The sequence below is a fragment of the Andrena cerasifolii genome, chromosome 8 (assembly GCF_050908995.1).
Source record: "Andrena cerasifolii isolate SP2316 chromosome 8, iyAndCera1_principal, whole genome shotgun sequence".
Classification (NCBI taxonomy): Eukaryota; Metazoa; Arthropoda; class Insecta; order Hymenoptera; family Andrenidae; genus Andrena; species Andrena cerasifolii.
The window spans coordinates 2,414,731-2,436,401 of record NC_135125.1 but is presented as its reverse complement, the minus strand read 5'-3'; the positions used below and the strand labels follow the sequence as shown (position 1 = coordinate 2,436,401).

The 21,671-nt window shown below is 37.8% G+C and overlaps 1 protein-coding gene and 1 long non-coding RNA gene across 5 annotated transcripts in view; one reads left to right on the top strand and one right to left on the bottom strand.

Moving 5' to 3' along the window:
* The window catches only part of LOC143372289 (uncharacterized), a 228,167-nt gene that overhangs the window by 50,295 nt on the left and 156,201 nt on the right, over nucleotides 1–21,671 (bottom strand). The window lies entirely within an intron of this gene.
* LOC143372261 (neuronal calcium sensor 2) overlaps nucleotides 1–21,671 on the top strand; it is a 449,084-nt gene that overhangs the window by 311,192 nt on the left and 116,221 nt on the right. The gene's annotated exons all lie outside the window — the stretch shown is intronic.

The following is a 21,671-nucleotide window of genomic DNA, read 5'->3' as shown; positions in this document are numbered from 1 at the left end:
ATTGTATACTATATTAAGTACCTAATGAATTTCTTGTGGCTATTAAAGAAGAAATATTGAAAAGAGGAGATAAGACTATTGTACCCCGTATAAAATTTTTGCATTATCCAGAATTTCTTCCAGAAGGGTCAAAAGACACATTTTTTCATTTAACAGCCAATATAGATATTTCTAAAACGTCAAAATATAACAGTAACAGATTTTGCTACAAAAAGAAAATAGATTCGCTGATGCTACATTAGACGCATTGTGCTATTTAAAAATAAATTTTAAAACCAAAAAGTAATGTTTCGCTTTGTACAAATTTTGTATTAAATAAATAAATAAATTTACCAATTATATTTAATAAAAATTTGTTTCATAAAAATTATCAACATTATTCCAAAAATACAAGTTTTGCAATATCTTTTTCAATTTCTCGAGAATTCTCAAGAAATATGATCTCATTTCTGATTTCTCGAGAAACAAAAAATATCGAGAAATCAGGAACACTTGCTATGACTGCCAGCAGAGAAGAGAGAGGTGCCCAACATGATTTTTTTTAATGTGTTATCTACCGTAACTTCAGTCGTGTAGGTCGTAACTGCATGAAAAACTTTAAACGCGTTTTTCTCGAAACAATTTTTCTAGATCGGGCGCACATTTTTCTCAAAAACTACCAGACCGATTGAGCTAAAATTTGACACACATTCAAAGTGAATGTGTACCTATAGCCCGAACTAGAATTATATTAATAGTTTTAATACAACCTCCCCCACACCTTGTTTTAGCTCAAGAAAAGTCGAAAAAATCAAATATAAATTTTTAAACAGCTGCGATTTCGGTAACAATGTCCGGATTTGGTTACATCTAGTTCGGGCGATAACTACACTCATATAGATTACAAAAATCTTTGGTACTTTCGTTTCAGATGACTAGGGCGGCCGCAATTCGTGCGCCCAATGGGGCCGGTTTTTGATGACATGACCTACGCTTAGGCGTGTAACTTGTACAAATTTCAATATCATACATTCCAAAAAATTGTGTTGATAGTTCAAACACTACTAAATATGTGTGCGAAACCCCTGCCCTGTAGGTGCGATAGGTTTTCTAGAATTAATTTCCAAATATCACCTTCAAAAACGAGTGTCTAGGCTAGAATACCCCCTTAAGGATCAAGCACAAAGCCATTTGGAAGATGAAACTAAATTTATTAAACCAACGTATTTCTTACAGCACACATTAGCAGTTGACAAACACAATCACCTGATTCACTTTCGGGAACAAGAATAGTCTACTATAAAGGCGTCTATATCGTAACTGTTTTATATCAAGTATTAACTGGCGGATATCGACTCTATTGATCTCCAGTTGATCGACAGTAGGCATAATAGAGAATATTGTTACGGCATAATACTTTTTTCACATTATTGTCTTTTAATCTATTCCTTTTTTTGCGCATTAAGTTCCCGGCTTTTGAAAAATTTCGTTCAGTTAATTAATATGAAAGTTGTTATAATACATGGCAATTACAGTGTTGTCCCGTTAAAAGTATGAGTCCGCTGTTTCCTTTTGAGTACATTTCTATCCCCGCTACTTCTTGGTTTCCCCGACTGAAAGAAGACGGCAAAGACAAAAGGCGAGCCGATTATTATACCGTTTTGATAAGAGGACGGATTTCCCCGAGCGTCGTCTCCTTAGGTGGGGGACGTCTACTTAAGGAGGTTCGATACCGGAGAAAAAAAAACGAGAAATCTTTGAAAAGTGTTTTAATCTATTGCTCAAAGTGTAGTCCGCATTGTCTCAAAATTTCAAGTCGATTGACCGCACGGTTTTTGAAAAAATTGAAATCAAAGTTGCGCTCTTATACACAGGCTGTTATGGGAGAAGCGATAAAATTTCTATAAAATGTTACACAGAGTCCTTAAAAATAGTGAGAAAGTCCTAAAAAAGGTTGCAATGAAAAGCTTAAATATTCCTATGAAATTCTAAAAAAAATTGGACATTTACCGTACGGTTTATTAGATAATTGAATAAATAGACAGCAATGTGCTCGTATTTTTGGAACTGCCTGAAGGAACTGTTTGAAACGTGGCAACGCTGTACGCCGGGTAGTCATCTATACAGTGTATACTTGTACAAAGGATACAGTAAAAATTGGTAAAAACACTACCAAGCTGTAAACATGTATTTAGTAATTTTTTGCGAACCAGTACGAACGCGCCAAAGGGCGCCACAAGTGTGAGATGGAAAGAGAAAAAAAGTTGGACGCAAAGCGACGTTGCCGCATTTCACTCGGATACTTTACGCTACTTTTAATGAAAATATTGTGTTTCCAGCTGCATTAAACATACTTTTTGTTTAATTGAATTCCAAAGCAAACAGTGTAGTAATAATTTTATTAGGAATAGACATGTAAATAACATTTTTGTCTACATAATTTTTTTTATCTAAGATTGGTATCACTGCAGAGCTCCAATGTATAAGCATAGGCTTACCTCTCTCGCCGCCTGCACCGCAAGTGAGGTATCGAACCTCCTTAACGGGACAAATCTGTGCATACTTATCCAGAAATAATTATTGAGAGCAAACTGCGGCTTCTATCACCGAAAACTTTAATGCCTTCTAAAATAATCGTTCTTCACGACGTCTCGGGTAACACGAAAGACGTGATGTAGAAATGTAGATATTCTCGAACAGGACCTGAATGCGTATACGTTAAGTACGGCTGAGCACGGACGAATAACGCATGCAGAGGAGTCCAAATTGCCTCGTGTATCTCTTCATGTGTTTCTGTACTTAACCCTTAACTGGTATACTGTTTTTGGCAAACGTGACTGGTATACTGGGGTCGTGGCAGACCCCAAATAAAAAAGGGCACAGAAATTTGTAAAGTCGACACTGAAGCAACCACTATGAATATTTTCATCTTAGGTAATGCAGAAAATAATAGAAGCGTAGAAAGTTAAACTATTAATATAAAATTAATTAGAAATTCAGTTTACCAGCTTAGACAACCGAAAATTGTACATCGAACTTTGGGTGCTTGGGGTCATGAGCGACCCCAGGATACCAGTTAAGGGTTAAGGGGTTATACCTAGTCAGGCGGCCGCAAAGAAGCGAATATTTGTGAATTTTTTTAGAAGAAGCGGAAGCATATATTTTTACAAAACTTTTTGCGTTTCAAAGAGCAACATTTATAGAACATTTGGTAATTTTTTCGTAGAAAAATATTTACGTTTATAATAAAATAACAAGCGACATCCAAGAAGCATTTTTCAAAATTTGGTTTTGCGGTGAGCACTGCCATTTGGAACCAGATTATCTAAAATCAAAAAACAAAAAAGATTTCGTTAGTATATTAATGTGTCCTCTGATTAACGGAGGGAATTTCAGAAAGATTAATTTAAAATAAAATGGCGGCTATTTAAAGTTGAAATCCTGATTTTTTCGCGTGATTTTTTCGTGTAAAAATCAGGACTTCGACTTTAAATAGCCGCCATTTTATTTTAAATTAATCTTTCGGAAATTCCCTCCGTTAATCAGAGGATACATTAATATACTAACGAAATCCTTTTTGTTTTTTGATTTTAGATAATCTGGTTCCAAATGGCAGTGCTCACCGCAAAACCAAATTTTTAAAAATTCTTCTTGGATGTCGTTTGTTATTTTATTATAAACGTAAATATTTTTCTACGAAAAAATTACCAAATGTTCTTTAAATGTTGCTCTTTGAAACGCAAAGAGTTTTGTAAAAATATATGCTTCTGCTTCTTCAAAAAAAATTCACAAATATTCGCCTCTTTTTTGTCGCCTGACTAGGTATAACCCCTTAAGTCGCTTCGCATTCGTAAACATTACATCGAAGGAACAAGTCCCCATCGCAAGTGTGTACCTGTATACTCAAGAGATAAGGGATCCGTCTCGAATTTAAAGGGATAACGACGCAGGTGGAATCACGCGTAGTAACCGGGCTATTCGTGTTGTTCCTGTGTCCCCCGCAAGACATAAGCCAGTTTTGCACAGTAGAATGGTCGAAAAATCTTAAACTTGTTAAATTAAACATATTTCGGGTATTGAGCCAGGGGAAGTGACAGAACGATTACGAGATAAGGACTAAGTCTCTTTTAGGATCAGAGTCTTTATCTGTCGCTGCTCGGTACTGAAACGAACCTACTGCCTCCGATTGCTAATCAATTGTCCCGAAATACAAGTAGTTTATGGCGGAGACATATTCCTCCCAAGCGACGAACGTCTTTCCGTGTAGTAGAGACTTTTACAAAACTATTTACATCTCTTTGGGGTAAACGACTGTGACAAGAACGGCCGTTTTTTACAGGAAGGCTCGGACGTAGCAAATTTTGTTACACTCGTCTGTTGTAAATGTGTGTTATCAAGTTTGGAGCCAATGAAAGTTAATACATTCGTACTTACAATTTAATAGTCTATCCAAGTTTAACATGCAAAACGTAATATAAAAATCCAAATCCATCCTTCATGTTTACAACAACAAAAAAGACCGAAGTTCATACCTTTAATAATTTCGGAGATAAATATTGATAAATACTATTTGTGAAGGCGATTTTCGTAAGAATCATAAAAAATTGTGAACTTTGAAGACTTGTACTTTTTAAATAATTTCGAAATTAGAAAAATGATGAGTTAAACCCCCCTTATTTTCATATGGACTAGAATATATTTCAATATCATCGAAATCGCAGATATGAAGGTACAAAAGTGATCGAGTAGGAACAGCTCTTAAGGTGGGTCCTCACCAGCGAACAGTTCGCGAACCCTGTTCGCAAACGATGCTCGCAAGTTGTTCGCAAACTTTTTATAACCATTGCTCGTGTAAAGGTGCGTCCTCACCAGCGAACAGTTCGCGAACAGGAAATTCAATTCCCATACTGTTCGTGAACAGTTCGCGAACGCTGGTGGAGACGCACCTTTACGCGATTTGAGAAAACTATCGCACCTACTTCTGTCATCCACGCTAAACGCAATGCGTTCCAAACTCCCTTTGATCTGTGGAAGGAAGCCGACAATGGAAAGCTCAAGCCATGTGCCTTCCCGGCAACCGCGAGTCCGGTCGCGGACGTTCAGCAACCACGAATGACACGTCACACCAGCATATACGTTCACGCTTGACGTAGACGAATTCGAGCCTGGACCCAGTTTGAAATGTCCACATTAGCATAATCTTGCGCGCTCAACCCTACTCAACGTATACGCCAGGCTTGTACAGTGCCTATCCGAGATATAGTGACTTAGGTGTGAAGTCCCTCAGCGGGGTCTTACCCGATACCCTGCTGGGTACTGGCCGCTAAACGTGCCCCCCTACTACCACTTGCAGGACTGTATTTAAAGAAGACCAGGACAAACCCTAAAAGAAAATAAAACAGAAATTGAAGTTACGGTTTATCATTATTAAAATACATCAATTAAGCTTTGCTACTGGCTATTAAAAATTGTCTCATATTAAATACAAATACATTTTAGTAAGGCATATGTGCTGCATTAGAACAGTAGTGGAGAATTTATGAATCAATATAATAATCAAAGCTTACTTGATGTCTTTTAATAATGATAAACCGTATCTTCAGTTTCTGTTTTATTTTCTGTTAGGGCCCTGTTTTTTTCCCGGTCTTCTCTAATTACAGTCCTGCAAGAGGTAGTAGGGGCACGTTTAGCGGCCAGTACCCAGCAGGGTGTCGGGTAAGACCCCGCTGAGGGACTTCACACCTAAGTCACTATATCTCGGATAGGCGCTATACAACTGGGTGTCTTAAAGGGCTAAGCCACGCCTTAATAAGCAACAGTGCCGCAGTGGGGAGTGTTCGTGGGTGAGGAGTCGCAGGCCTCTTTAAAGCTAGCAACAAGCTAATCCCTGATCATCATCAGTCCTGCCTTACAAGACACGCATTCTACCGCAGCTAGTAGCCATTGTGTAGGGAAGCTGCTCATGGCGTTGCTCTTGGCTTTGCTCGTGAGCAATCGAGAGCGCTGTTGCCCGCCACAGTTTAGTCGAGCGGATCTTGTATACGCATTCAGGTATGGATCGGACTTATCGCTTGCGGTTCGCTTCCGTGCAGCGGCCAATGTAAAACAATGCACGTCCGTCCACGAAGCCGCATCGTCACGCTTTCGTCGCAATCAGCATTCGTCATGACGTCCAGCGTGCGACATTGCCGGTCGCCAGGCATACATTGTCGCTAGTGTTCCTTCTCGTTATGCCGTCTTTAAACGGAGATACTGGTGTTCGCATGTTTGTACTCTGTCTTCCTATACTTGGCCCAACTATTTCTACACGATTTTTGTATGTATCTTTACGCATTCTGTGAAATGCTTGGAACATAGCATCATCTTCGGCTAATTCTTTTGCAGCCACAAACATCCAACAATTAATATTCCTGCGAATATAAGGACAAACCCAAAATTTCCTTCTTTTCCTTCTGTGTCGAATATAATTGTAAAGAATTGCCACGTCTTCTTCGTCAGTCGGCATCTTTCTAACTGACGGAAAGCTTGCTCTATGCTTCGTGAACAGAAACCGAAGCGTACGCGTCTCGTCCCGTCAATACGCTACGCGCACGCGTCTATGCAGCGACGCTTCGTGAACGGACAACCTAAGGAGACGAAGCTCGGGGGACTAGTCGTCCTTTTAACGAAACGGTATGCCAATCGGTTCGCTTTTCATCTCTGCCGTCTTCATTCAGTAACACGACGTCACCGTTACCCCAAACGAAATTTATGCTTATTCGCTCATTCCGCTCATTCTCAGTCTATGGAACTTGCCGCGGCGACCACGGAAGAAGTAGTGGGGATAGAAATGTTCTCCTAACGGGACGGAGGACTCGTCCCCATAACGGGACAACACTGTATAAGAACATGATGAACACTACGGTTTGAGAGATCACATGTTTGCGACAGAGCGATAAAGAGTGTAGCATAAAAGTGAGAATTTAGAACGAATAGACACAGGGAGTGAGATCGAGATACGGAGCAGAGTGTAAAGATTGTGTGGGGAAGTCATGCTGTTTAAGTATCGTACATAAGTCGGTACTATTAAAGACCCTGATCACGATCTCACGTGGGGATTATAAACATATCTCTTACAAATTGGCAAGTTGATCGTGGTTAGGCTTTGTTTGAACCGCGCACTTTCTACGCTGTGCTCTGTTCCTCGTTCTCACAATCAGTCTCTGTGTCTCAATTTGCGGCAATGCGGGGCTAAATTCCGGCACCCCTGCTAACTGAGCCACTCAGTCACCCGATGGGTCAGCTTCGTGCAACCGCGTAATGAGTTTGGCTGTATTCCCTGCCGACGGCGAACCTAGCTCTCTCAGCTTCTTCTTCAATTGAGCCACGGTGTATTCAAATCCTGACATTGCTGATTCCATTTCGCACGACCATCACTTTTCACTTTGTTCAGCAGGGTTACTGGTTTACACTTGAGGCACTTCCTCTTGCACGATTAACTTGATCGTACCGCTAGATCCGGGCTAAGCTGTCAGGAAGGGAATATGATGCAGCTTATCTTTTAGAAAACTTGATGTTAATTGCGGCAACATACGCCATCCAAATCCGTTTGGATACCTGTCAGAATTTCGATCTCGCTACGAACCGTGCAGCCATGCGAGTCCTCATTTTCGTAATCCCCTCGCACACTCCATATCACATCGAATTTGATGATGTCATCAGGAAGTCGTTCAAGAATATCGTCAGCCCTCTGAACGATGACGTTGAAATGCAACACCTAGAACACAGAGGCTCGGCATTATTATGATTCAAATCTTTTGGCAGAATAACGATTGAAGACTAGTTTTTGCGTTGTTTGTAACAAAACATGTAACGGCGTTAATGTGTACTAATTATTCCAAACAATATATTTGTAATACAAAGATATTAATCAAAGATAAAATTTTCAATATTGTGTCATAAAAATAAAAATCTGGAGAGAGTTGTTACCAATATTTGTGTTAGACGAGTATTGAATAGCGTTTGTGTTCAGGGTTAAGATTGCACGGATCGAACGAGGACATTGATGTACAGGTGATAATCTGTATGGGGTCATTCTACAGACCAAGAATGACAAAATTACGGTAAAGGCTTCGTTTTTTACTTATCGACGCTTAAAAATTCGGCTCAGGAACGCCTAAATCACAGCAATTTAGGGCTCAGTGGCACGCGTGAGGCAGACTGAGCCAGAGTAGCGCTGGGACTATTTGTCGAATTTTTCGGTATTCGAATATTCGAGTACTTCAGTTGCTCAATTATTTGGCGAATATAATTCGAATAACCAAGTATCCGAATACTATTCGAATATCCAAATATTCCAATACTATTCGAATATCCAAGTATTCGAATGCTATTCGAATAACCAAGTATTCGAATACTGATGTATTCATAGTATGGTATGAATTATAAATCAAGTTCTTTAGGTTCATTTGTCAGGGTGAAATCTTGTAAGCTAATTTTGACCCACTTCACACCATACTATTCGAATACTGATGTATTCGAATAGTATTCGAATAATAACATTCGAATACATCAGTATTCGAATAGTATTCGAATAATAATATTCGAATACTCAAATATTCGAATAATAACATTCGAATACTCAAATATTCGAATAGTATTCGAATACTCAAATATTCGAATAGTATTCGAATAATAACATTCGAATACTCAAATATTCGAATAGTATTCGAATAATCACATTCGAATACTCAAATATTCGAAGTTTATTCGTAGCATTCGAATATTTGTAAAATATTCGAATATTAAATTATTCGAATAGTCCCAGCCCTAAGCCAGAACTATGACCTACGGTACCATGCAATGCGGCACTACGTTCTTGCCACAATTTATGAAAAAACACAAACGTCAAGTTGGGCGACATTAAACCTGTCTACTCACGAAAATCCACAAGGGCATATCAAATAGGCGTTCTGGACAAAACTCATAATTTCTGAACTAATCAGTTTTCGAGCTAAGTATCTACCCTAATACTTTTTCAAAGATAATTCAAACATGCATAAATTTGAAAATAAAACAATACATGGTTTCATTAAAAAAAAATCCTGTGGACTTTATTTTTTATGGAATAAAAACTTTTTTCAAGTTTTCACTAACGCACTTTATTGTCAACTGAGAATACTGACTAATTTTTGTTCGAAATTTTTTTCATCAGTTTCGCGGGAATAGGTACCTGAAAAATCGTGACGGTCTTTCCCCATATATGGATTTGACACAAACATCATAACTTCGTGCAATATGAAGAAATATCATAAATCTGTACCGAGAAGCGTTATTAAACTATTTGATGACTGACTGTGAGCAGTAAACTTCAGTTCTTCATCAGGTCGTGTTTGAAGTAAGTCAGTGATTCTACGTGTTTTAGAATTTTCAGTACATTCTGTAAAAAGTTTAAGCGGTCTTCATATAGGTACGACATCACACACTCTATTGCAGCTTTCGTATTTTCCTTTTGTTTTACAATGAACAAGTTTGGATGTTGCGTGAATGTTTTTCTCAACCCAATTAGGTGTGTCAGTTAAATTCAAGTCTTGTTCAATAAATTCTGATAAAGCAATCATTTTATTGGCAATGGCATTTATCCATATTTCGAAACATTTACGACAGGTGACAGAGTGACACTGCTCTAAAATAAAAGTTAATTTGTGAAACGAGGTATTCGTCAAATTTGGGTCAGATATTATTAAATAATTACCTATATTACATATAGTTCACTTATTCAATAATACTTTATCATTCATCATCGATTGACGACTCATATTGTTGTTTTCTGTTACGCTTTGTTTTACTTGCAAACAAAGGTTCAACAGTAAGACTACACAAATATAATACCTACGACAACAAAGCTATGAAATTAACTTATGTAGCACTTCTTCGCCTTTTTGTTTGATATTAATTATAACGATACTATAGGGACATTCCACGCGAAATCGAACATTTTTTGGAGTAATGTTTGTCGAAAAGACATTGAAGTTTTAAGAAAAAATTATTTCAGTTTCAGCAACAAATTTTTTTAACCATTTTTGTGCAATTATTTTAAACAAATGCAGTTTTTTAACAACGGGCGCGATATTAAAAATCTGAGAAAAAAACAGAATATAGTTCTATCCTTTCCCTTCATGGTCTAATTTTCATAAATATGGACATTGTAAAATTGGCCTTGTAAAAATTGTCGAAAGTTGACGCTACGTCGCGTGATCGGAATATTTTCCTTGAAACGAGGGTGACTTTTAGTTTTTTAAATGGAATGCTATATATTTGATTACCCAATATGAAAGAAACTGTCAAGACAAATTCAACCATATGGTATACTATGACCTTCAAGGCCACACGAGATTAGGAATGAAAGAAAGAAACCCTATCCACTAGATAGATAGTTCAATATATTTACTTTATTCCTAACCTTGTGTGGCCTTGAAGATCATAGTGTACCATATGTTTGAATTTGTCTTGACAGTCGCTTTCATATTGGGTAATCAAAAATATAACACTCCATTTAAAAAACTAAAAGTCACCCTCGTTTCAAGGAAAATATTGCGAACACCAAAAATTGAGGTACTGTATTATGTTGGATATGAAAAACAGTAAAAATTTTCCTCCTTCGGTTTTTTTCAAATACTTACCATTTTCGAGAATGCTATATAAGAATATCAGGTATAGCCGCTTGGCCGCTGCGAGTACCGCGGTGCTGGGCGACGCAGCGTCGACTTTCGACAATTTCTACAAGGCCAATTTTAAAAAGCCCATATTTTTGACAATTAGACCATGAAGGGAAAGGATAGAACTATATTCTGTTTTTTTTCTTCAGATTTTTAAAATCGCGCCCGTTGTTAAAAAACTGCATTTGTTTAAAATAATTGCCCAAAAATGGTTAAAAAAATTTGTTTCTGAAACTGAAATAATTTTTTCTTAAAACTTCAATGTCTTTTCTATAAGCACCGTAAAACTCATCTCCATCCGTTTACTACTTCCATAGTTATAATTTATTGAAAAAAAGTTAGCACTTACCTTCAAACAGCTGTAAAATCGACATTTTTCAAAATTGTAAAAAATCCTTCGAGATATGTTTATATATCCCTAAAGACTACAACATATTCAAATTTCAGCCACATCCGAAATGTTACTCCAAAATGTGTCCGATTTCGCGTAGAATGTCCCTATATAGAATACGGACCTTATTATGTATCGCGCAGTGCGGAGACAATGCGTATCGGTAGCTAATAATTACAGAATGCATACACTACTCGGACTTTCGTTTGCGACTCAGCCGCTTACATGCCGCGATTTTCCCATTTCACGACACATACACATACACACACTCACAGCAACCGAATATCCGCAGTGGCATGGATTACTTACAGATGCAGTAGCGGATTTAAGAAAAAATCCCAGGTGGCAAACGTTCCGAGGGACTTATTAACGGGAGAACCCTTTAGATACAAAGTATAGAGCAAATCAGTACAAAGATAAAGTAAATATAACAAAAACATAAAATTACATGAAATAAAATGTAAAACAATAAAATAAAATAAAGTGAAATAAAATAAATAAAAATGAACAAAACAGTCTGAGCCCTAAGACCTAATCACAGCACCAAAGGTGCTTAAATTAATTTAAATTAAATTAAATTACTGAAGTAACAGTCTCCTAAGCAATTGGTTCCTGAACGAAGCGAAGGAGACAGCGAACACGTCTATGTCAGCGGGGCACTGGTTCATCTCATCCATAGCACGATTAAAGGGATCGACTGTATAGTGATAATATTCAGGGACACCCTATACAAAAAGAATTAATAATAAAGAAATACTTTTATACTATAGACTCTATAGAGTATAACACTGTGTATAACACTATACATATATTAAGGGGGGAGTCTGGTGTAACTAAATGAAAATCGAGGCATTTTTCGGGAATTTTTTTTAAAGAAAGTATTTGATAGATCTTTCTGAAACTTTCAGGATATTGTATTAACAGGTTAAGGTATATAACAAAAAAATTTTATTAAAAAAGAGCGGCAAATAACAGAGTTATGCCCAGTCCGTTGGCGACGCAATTATTGCACTGCGGGCAACGTAGCGTCTTTTGGTTTCATCTGAAACCAAAAATCGAACAATTTTCTTTTAGTTTATGAGTGTACGCACAGAATGAAGAAATTTGAAACTTAAAAGATGCAAAATGAACAAATGGCGGCCTCTTGAATAAAAAGTTCACAGTTTCCAACGAAATTTTGCCTTAAATGTCTAAAAAAAAGTTATTTATTTATACAATATCATTATACTAATAACTTAGTACTATGAAGAAAATGTTCACAAATATCCGTGCACAAGGCCAAGTCGATTGGTTGAATATTTTTTGAGTTACATTGCCCGCAAAGTATAAAACTGTCGTTTCGAGAAAAACACATTTCAAGTTTTGTGGTAGCCTGGCGCTCCGTAGCAAAATCGGCTATATCCGCTTTAATTTTTCGAATTTCGTTTTGCTGCTTTGGGAGCATATTGTCGTGATGTTCAACTATTGATTTATGCAAAAAAAAAATCGATTTCTTCGATCCGCTACACCAGGCTCCCCCCTTAACTTAGAAAACTCGTGAACCTATTCCGCTGTGTATCGTCTGTGACTGCTCTTCCGAAACTGAAAACAACATCCACTATGAACGACTGCCTATGCATTGTATGCACAAAACTGGAGAGCAACTGAATGTTTAGACTAAAGGCCCATCTTCACGTGACAGTAAGTTGTGATTTTTACGATCATGACACTAAATATCATGACATTTGTCATCGTGAAAACTAGATGTCGCGATGTCGTAACCATGTCGTAACATTTGATTCGCGCTGTCATACAGTGTCACGAGAGCGAAAGCTAAAAGTCATGACATTCGCTGCCACGTGAAAACGCCGCTTGAGCGTCTTACTGCTCGACGGAACGCACCAGTACGGTAAATGCCCCAATTTCCTTGTTACCTAGAAAGCAGTTTCTTCGCAATTGAATAATCTGGGGGGATCAATATCCAATAAATTCTTTGATTCTAAGTACTTCCCTACTTCACGATACTAGCCGCGAAGCTGGTGCCTGGTACCATCAGCTCCCCGCTTATTTCAATTTTATAGTGTTCGTATAGAGTTTGTGCTATAGACAATTGTGGGTGACGTTTTAAACAACCTTCAAACCAATGCCTTCCCGGTGGCCTCCAATAAATGGAGTTCCCTTTTTAACTCTCTTATTAATAATTTAGCACTACCCAGAACCATATTTTTGGTTCAAAGAACATCTTCACTGTTCACAAAAAGTATTCAATTAACTAAACGTTGTTCTTCTCCATCGGTTAATACAGTATTTGGAACGCTTCTTTTTCCTATAAGATATACCTATTCCCATATATTTACATTTTAGTGTTGAGAATGGTATTTTATATTCGTTGCTAGCAGCCCTAACTCCTCTTGAAATAACACTTATTGCACTTATTATTGCTTCATCAGTATACTTATTTCTGCCCATTCCTGTTATTATTCTCTTTCTTTTTTTTTTTGCTATATTTTCTCCGGATTTTTTATTTTCCACCTTCAAAAAGATGAAAAGTGCAAATACTATTATTTTTAAAGCATAAAATAATGATAAATAAAAAATAAAACGTCTTCGAATAGAAATAGAAGTTACAGCGTATATTGAATTTTGAAGTTATCTTACTAGAATTTCGGTGAATAAGAATGCGGACACGGAGATAATTTAGTTGATCCTAAACTTACTCACCTGTTTTATACTTAAAAAAAACTATAGAATAGTAAAAATCTAAATCCAGAGCACAATACAGTAGGTGTCTGTTTTTTGTTATTAAATAAGAACTTCCACTGCATAAAATATTTTCTGCCCAATTATCAAATACCAATGGTGTCGCTAGAATACAAGCTACATTTCGTTACTAATATTTTACGGTAGAAGAATTTTGCGATTGGACACTTCGAATTTTTTACTTTGGTCGATTGAACAAATAGAGACGGTGAAACGCCACCTCCAATACACGATTTTACCCTTAAAGCTCGTCTCACACGCACACGCGCACATACGCGTCGCGATTGTTCCGTTCCCTAAAAAGTATAAACCGGAGTCTGGGCACTAATAAAATTTATGCATCTGGTCCCGTTGACGTGGAACAATAACACGACATTAAAGGTGTCTCCAGACGCCGATACATGTTGCATGAAACATTGATACATGCTTTCATGAAACTGGCATCTTGCTCACCAGCCAGGAGGGTGAGCAAGATGCAAGATGCATGTATGTAGCCGCAACATGTATCAGCGTCTGGGGGCCCCTTAGCAGCAGATAGTGTTCTCGACCGCAATGGTTCCGGAAAACAAACATCAACAATATGCGGCGCACGACATGATTGCGAATAAAATAATCGCGCTACGTGCAGAGAAAACAAGCTATAAAACTATAGTTCTACCAGCGGCCATGGCCGTGATGGAAACACCGGTTCCCGTAAGATCACCGAAGTTAATCATCACGGGGCGGCGTACTGGGGAAAGATGGGTGACCATCACCTGTCTCCCGGTGCGTCGCTGCTGCTGGGACCCGAAGGAGAGAGGAGGGAAAAAAGGAAAAACGACTATCGTTCGTTTCCTGTGTTAGAAACACACAGGAAAACAAAAAATACAAATACAAATACTATAGTTCTACATATAAGCCCGGGTCCACAGCAAGGCGAGCAGGAACAAAAACACAGCGTAAAAACGTTCTCCAGTGTGTTTGCGTCGGTCCGAACACAGCGGATAACACAAACCAATGTTTTGCGATGCTCTTACTGCAATTTTCTGGTATTATTCTGTTGATCCGCATCCCCTCCATTTCGGGTAGTGCACCTCAACAGGCGACCGTAAACCCTGCCCTACAGGATGAGACTTGCTTCGAAACAGGTCCTTCTCTATCTCCTTTTCTCCATCCTGCCAGCATGAGGCATGAGACCTCATCTCGAGGCATGCCTTGAGGCAAGTCTCATCGTGTAGGCCAGGCTTTACGACCACCCACTGGCAGACACTCCAAAAGGGTAATCATGTGACAAAAGCTAATGTTTACCTTTAAGTAATTCAATATTTCTGTATATTTTGTTCTATCTTGACCGAAACGTTTCCAACGTATTGGCGATATTTTTCTGATAAATATGAAACCAAACATGGCACAATGAGACAATTTTGTGCTTTGCTTATAATACATAATATCAACACTGGTGAGCGTACCGAGACTATGCTCGGTCCTTCTCGATCAATTGTGAATGATCGAGCTGCGTTAAATAGAGTTGTAGATGGTAGTAAAAACGATATCTTATAGCAATGAACTTCATTAATAGTCTGTCTCGTATAGTCTGCCTCGTTTGAGTCGTAACGACAATCTAACTGCCGGCGTGTCGAGCCGACCACGCAGCGCTCGGTTCGTGCAGCGTCGTCTTTCGTCGGTCGCTAGCGCGCACTGTTGCCATGAAAGAGGCGAATTCCTTTCGGGCGCTTCCAGGAGGCTACAGTGTTGTCGAAACGCAACAAACACTTTAAATGCTTACCTTTGTGACATTTAATGGTTCCCTTGATGATCTCGGTTTATTAACGTTGTACAAAAAGTACATATGTTTATAAGCAAACCGTATCGGATTTTTTTGTATCAATAACTTCTTTTTTTTATTACGGGAAAAACCCAATTTGTACAATAAAGAAAGCAGTGGCATACGTACAAGAAAGAAAAGAGGGGAAAAACAATAAAAACAATACATCAAGCCGTAAAAAGAAAGAAAGAAAAAATTAAGGAATGCACCTTACTTAATCTATGACAATTTTGCACAGTCTGCTTTTGAATGTTTGCTTTGATCCACCGAAAAAATTGATGTGGTCTGAGTAGGAATTGGCAACGCCGACGATCCGATTTACAGGATCGCGAGCACCAAACTTGGATTTGGTGCTTGAACAGTAAAAGGATGTTCTTCCTCTTAAGTTTCTGGATGGTGCATAGAGGGAAATATTCCGCAAGAGTGCAGGGCAGTTGATGCAACCATTGACAATATTGAATAAACAACACAGATCGGCAATGCGCCTACGCTCCGATGACACAGATAGGTTCAGGGTCGCAAGAATTTGGTCATAATTGTGATTATCGCGTGACATCGGACGTCCCAGTTTATAAGCGGCAAACCTAAGGAATTTGTGCTGAACTCTTTCTAGCAGCGAAACGTATTTCAACTGCGAGCTTTTCGTTTCTCCCCACGGTAAGCAGCAATCATAGACTTCATTTTTTATTCTGCTTCCGTGGCACTTATGTTGAAATTTTTCCCGATATCCTGCCAGGCATCCTTCTTTTTTACTACCTATATTCTTATATTGTTTTAAATTAACATCCCACAGACAGTCACATCTTTCAAATTCATTGATTAATATGTATTAGTTTGTGTCTTGCGGTCTAGTTAACTGTCCACAGATATTGTGTTCTATTAATTTTCATATTTCGCCTAGGCAGTTCAGGGATGCAAGACTGTTTTATACCACTTCTTTTAAGTCGAATTTTGGCTACTCCGATCCAATTAATCGTATCTGTGAAGTAGCTAAAAGTATACCAGTTCCCATGACCTTTTCATCATATCTCATTCTGCACTCAAACGTCATCTGAATATTCCAAATAATGTACTGTGATATGCTTCAGCTGTTCTCTATTTCAGCTCTGCACTTTACTAGCGCGATTATTTCGATTACCGGAGATTGTCAGACAAATTATTTTATGTCCCCTGCGTCATCTGTCTTAATTTTTTTTTTCTCTTTGTTTTCAGGTGTACCCTCTTACTCCTGTACACTAAAGGGAACTCCATTCCCGTTTACAAACAATAAAATAAAATAAAATAAAATTATCCTTTTGGAATACCTACCAGCGGGTGGTCGTAAAGGATCGCTTGGTCTCGAGTAATCCCAGAAGCGGACAGGATGCGAATCGCCAGGTTTTGTCAGAAATGTTCGACCCGCTGTGTTCGTATCGACGCGAACATCCTCGAGAACGTTCGTATTAGGGCTGTTCGAGTACTCGAATATTCGAGGAGCTTGAAATTCGGACCGAGCCGAGACTCGGTTTTCGAGCCGAGCCGAGTAGCTCGAACAAAATCCAGAACTCGAATTTTTCGAGCTGCTCTAAGCAAACCGAGCGGCTCTGAGAGAACCGAGCGGCTCTGAGAGAACCGAGCGGTTCGAATTTTTTCGAGCGGCTCGAAGAGAACCGAGCGGCTCTGAGAGAACCGAGCGGCTCACAGAGAACCGAGCGGCTCACAGAGAACCGAGCGGCTCAAAGAGAACCGAGCGGCTCAAAGAGAACCGAGCGGCTCTAAGAGAACCGAGCGGCTCTAAGAGAACCGAGCGGCTCTAAGAGAACCGAGCGGCTCTAAGAGAACCGAGCGGCTCGAAGAGAACCGAGCGGCTCGAAGAGAACCGAGCGGCTCGAAGAGAACCGAGCGGCTCGAAGAGAACCGAGCGGCTCGAAGAGAACCGAGTAGTCGGAGTATGTGGAATAGTTTGAAGATTGAATGTTTCGAATATTTTAGAATACATATGTTTATCTATTGGATAATGGTTCATAATAATGTGAGTAATTAAAATGTAAACTGCAAATGAAAATATTCTCTAACTATTGAAAATAATTTTTCACGTATGTATGATTTAATAATATTATTTCTTGCGCTTTCCTTTATTTTTCTTTCTTTTTTGCCTTTTCCGTATGGATTATATTTCTGTCGAGTCACTGTTAACAAAGGCTGTTACCCGTTAACAAAAAATGAATACGTACAAATAAATAAATATTCAAAGAGTCAAAATTAAGATTATGGGTTTTTCCATGTGTGTCTAGATGAAATCTGAATGTTTGCAAAATATGACATCTGTACAGCGTGTGGTTTAGTAACAAAGCGAGGTGGGAATTCATGATGTGTCAAAGTTTTTGTCTCACTACTGAAGACGCTGCATAATTCGACGACCTGGAAGACTTCGAGAGTGAAATTAATGAAAATTTTAAAAAATTAATCTCCACACCTTTCCGTAGAAAAATAGTTACTATTATTAATTCCCTGTCTTAAGGTACCTACTATTTTCATATTCAACTAATATTTTATTTAAAGTATATTAATGTGTGACTAAAGAAATGAAAATAAATTTTTCACAGCTGGAAAAACTTTAAAACTGCTGTGATGTAATGTGATCTTACATTAATTGAATAAAGAAATTTAATTTGGAAAAATGAATTATGCGAGATCGAGAGCTTTTAAACATTTCCATGGCCAGATGGCAAAACCTGATATGTCCAGTTTTCCTGATTTTACAGCACAGCAGTTTTAAAGTTTTTCCAGCTGTGAAAATTTTATTTTCATTTCCTTAGTCATTCATTAAGAAACTTTAATCAAAATATTATTTGAATATGGAAATAGTAGGTAACTTAAGACAGGGAATTAATAATAGTAACTATTATTCTACGGAAACGTGTGGAGATTAATTTATTAAAAATTTTCATTAATATTATCCTCGAAGTCTTCAGTAGTGGGCAATGCCCAACAAAAACTATGACACATCATGAATTGCCACCTCGCTTTGTTTCTAAACTACACGCCGTACAGATATCATATTTTGCAAACATTCAGATTTTATCTTATTTTTGACTCTATGAATTCTTTTTTTATTTATACCTATTCATTTTTTGTTAACGGGTAACAGCCTTTGTTAACAGTGACTCGACAGAAATATAATCCATACGGAAGAGGCAAAAAAGAAAGAACAATAAAGGAAAGCGCAAGAAGAAATATTATTAAACCATACATACGCGAAAAATTATTTTCAATATTTGCAGTTTACATTTTAATTACTCATATTATTACAAACTATCATCCAGTAGATAAACATATGTATTTTAAAATATTCGAAACATTCAAGCTTCACAGTACTCGACACACTCGGACTGCTCGGTTCTTTCGGCCCACTCGGTACCTTCGGTCCGCTCGGAATTTGAGTTCTCGGTTCTATTCGAGCCGCTCGAAATAATTCGAGTTCTCGGTTCTATTCGAGCCGCTCGAAAAAAATTCGAGTTCTCGGTTTTCCTCGAGCTACTCGGTTCTTTCGAGCCTCTCGTTTTTTTTCGAGTACTCGGTTCGGTTCTTCGGGCCGAGTCAGACTCGGTTCACGTTTTCCGAAGACTCGAACAGCTCTAGTTCGTATGCTCGTGAGCGCCACGCTATGGACACGAGGAGAATGTTGCACCCTATGTTTTTGTTCGCTTTCGCCGCGGTGTGGACCCGGGGTTAGATAGCTCTCTGGGGAACCTCGTATAGTTTTCCTACTCGCTCTTGTTTCCTCTCACTTATACTCGTGCCGCAGCCTACCTGTATTTCCGCCGATCGTTATATTGATTTTCCTTTCGCCTTTGTTTTTTTAAAGGTGAGGAGGAAAGGATATTTGTGTGAGTGAGAGGAAACGGGAGCCATTCCTCGTTGAGTGGGTCTACACATTCTAATTTTTATGTAAATTTTAAGAATTTTTTACGTCGAAACGTGTGCATGCAGCACATAATTTCTTTTGTACTTTTTGTCTTCTCATTGAGTAGAGCACGTTGCTATAAAAAAATTGAACATTAATTTGTAATATTATAAACGATTTGCAGCAAGTTGTTTTTACAAATGTCCACTGATTCAGAGGTGTAGATGCACCCCTTAAAGCAGTGATCGTTACTTCTTATACACCCGTATATATGGACATTTGCGAGTAAAATAATCACGGTGCGCACGTGCAATCGCAGTGTGCGTTTGGGTGATTTGTCAGGACAAAATTATATATTGGAAGTGGCATTCGTCCTTTCTACTTGTAAATGCTGTTGAACGGTTTAAAGTAGTTCTTAACCCGGCGGGAGGCGCACCCCATATTGCAACACAGGTTGTCGCTACCGGGTCAAAAATACCCAAAATTGAAACGTAAAAAACCACGGTTTCAGAATAGTTTTTTTTTAACTTTGTAATTTTTATATTAAAGTACAGTGTTTTAAGAATCAAACAAAATTTATGAAATATCTTAAAAGCTTTATTAATGTTCTTTAAAAAATTGTAACAAAGACTCAAACAGTCTTCATATTTTCGCAACTAGCGCCTCTGGGTAAATTTTACCCAGTAGCGCCTCCCGACGAGTTAAGTAAACAGCAAAATTCAAGACTACTTTCAAATTTCGAGCAAACCTAATCTGGAGTACAAAAACCCCTTGTGTAAAACCTGGAATCGATTTATCACACAGTTATGGAAAAATTGTTATTAAAAGTTGGTGCATTTTAGCACAGTGACGTATGAATGGATTTGAAAAAGAAGGTGTTAGTTTTACTGTGTTTTTTCTGAAACAGGAAAACTATATTTAAGAACCGTACCAAAATTAGCACAAGTATAAGCACAAATTAAAGTCTACTTGACATTTTAACATTTGTTATATGAACTTATATTAAAATCATATTTTATTAATTAATAGATAAGCTTACTTTTAAATGAATACAACAAAAAAATGTTTAGTTAAATATTAATGTACACTTGAAGTCCATACCTATTGTGCTCTCTCTTAAAACTTATTGTGAGTATTCATTAGAAAGCTACTCATTCAGAGCATTTTTTTTTTTGAAAACTCAACGACAGGTATGGTAGACCAGTGGCAGTAGTATGGGGAGGGGGGAGGGTGGGGTGGGGGGCGAATGTGACACGTTAAATATCTCAATACATATAATAGATATTAACACGAATTTTGGATATATGATGAAAAATGACATTTGGAATACATACATACACGTTCTAGCAGTATATGCAGATACGCAATAGACATGTATAGGGGGCAAAATTACTGTTCGACACTCTAAAATAACTTTCTCTTACTGATTTAAGATTATAATATAAATAATTTCTTTGCAAGTAATAATTTCTTTTTCTTTTTTAAATTTCTAATTTGACCTTTTCTAAAGTAATACTGATCGTCACTTAGTATTTTTAAGCGCCTCGGTATAATTTAAATTCAAAAGCATGGTCGAGAGCGATTGCAACATTAGCAGTCGAGGTCGGTTGTATCGCAACAGAACCGAACAGTGACAAAGAAGGCGAATAATATTATCTGGTTTGCATGGAATCAGAGTTGGGCAAAGTGTAATCTAATTGCAAATTGCAAATTACGATTAAACTGTAATTGTGTAATTAATTACAGATTATTTTCGGTAATGGTTCGTTTAGGTAGTTGACCACTTGGTTTTGTCAACTATCTAAATGGACGATTACAGAAAATAATGTGAAATTCATTACACAATTACAGTTTAATCGTAAGTTGCAATTTGCAATTAGATTACATTTTGCCCAACTCTGCATGGAATCCTGTAACATAGCACAAGCAATCCAAATGAAAATGGGTGTAATGTACTGAATGTAAAGGATTGAACACATGAAGAATGCACCAGCCAAAACGCATTTTATATCTGTTATAATTGCGACACCGCATAATTGGTTATTTTTATTTGGACTTTTCAGTCTTGAATTTTCTTTAATTACAGCAGCTATAACAAAACTATCCTCGTTGCCTATTAATAATTTTATATTTAAACTAGCTTCTTTTAAAATAAAGTGCTTCTGTTAATAAGTT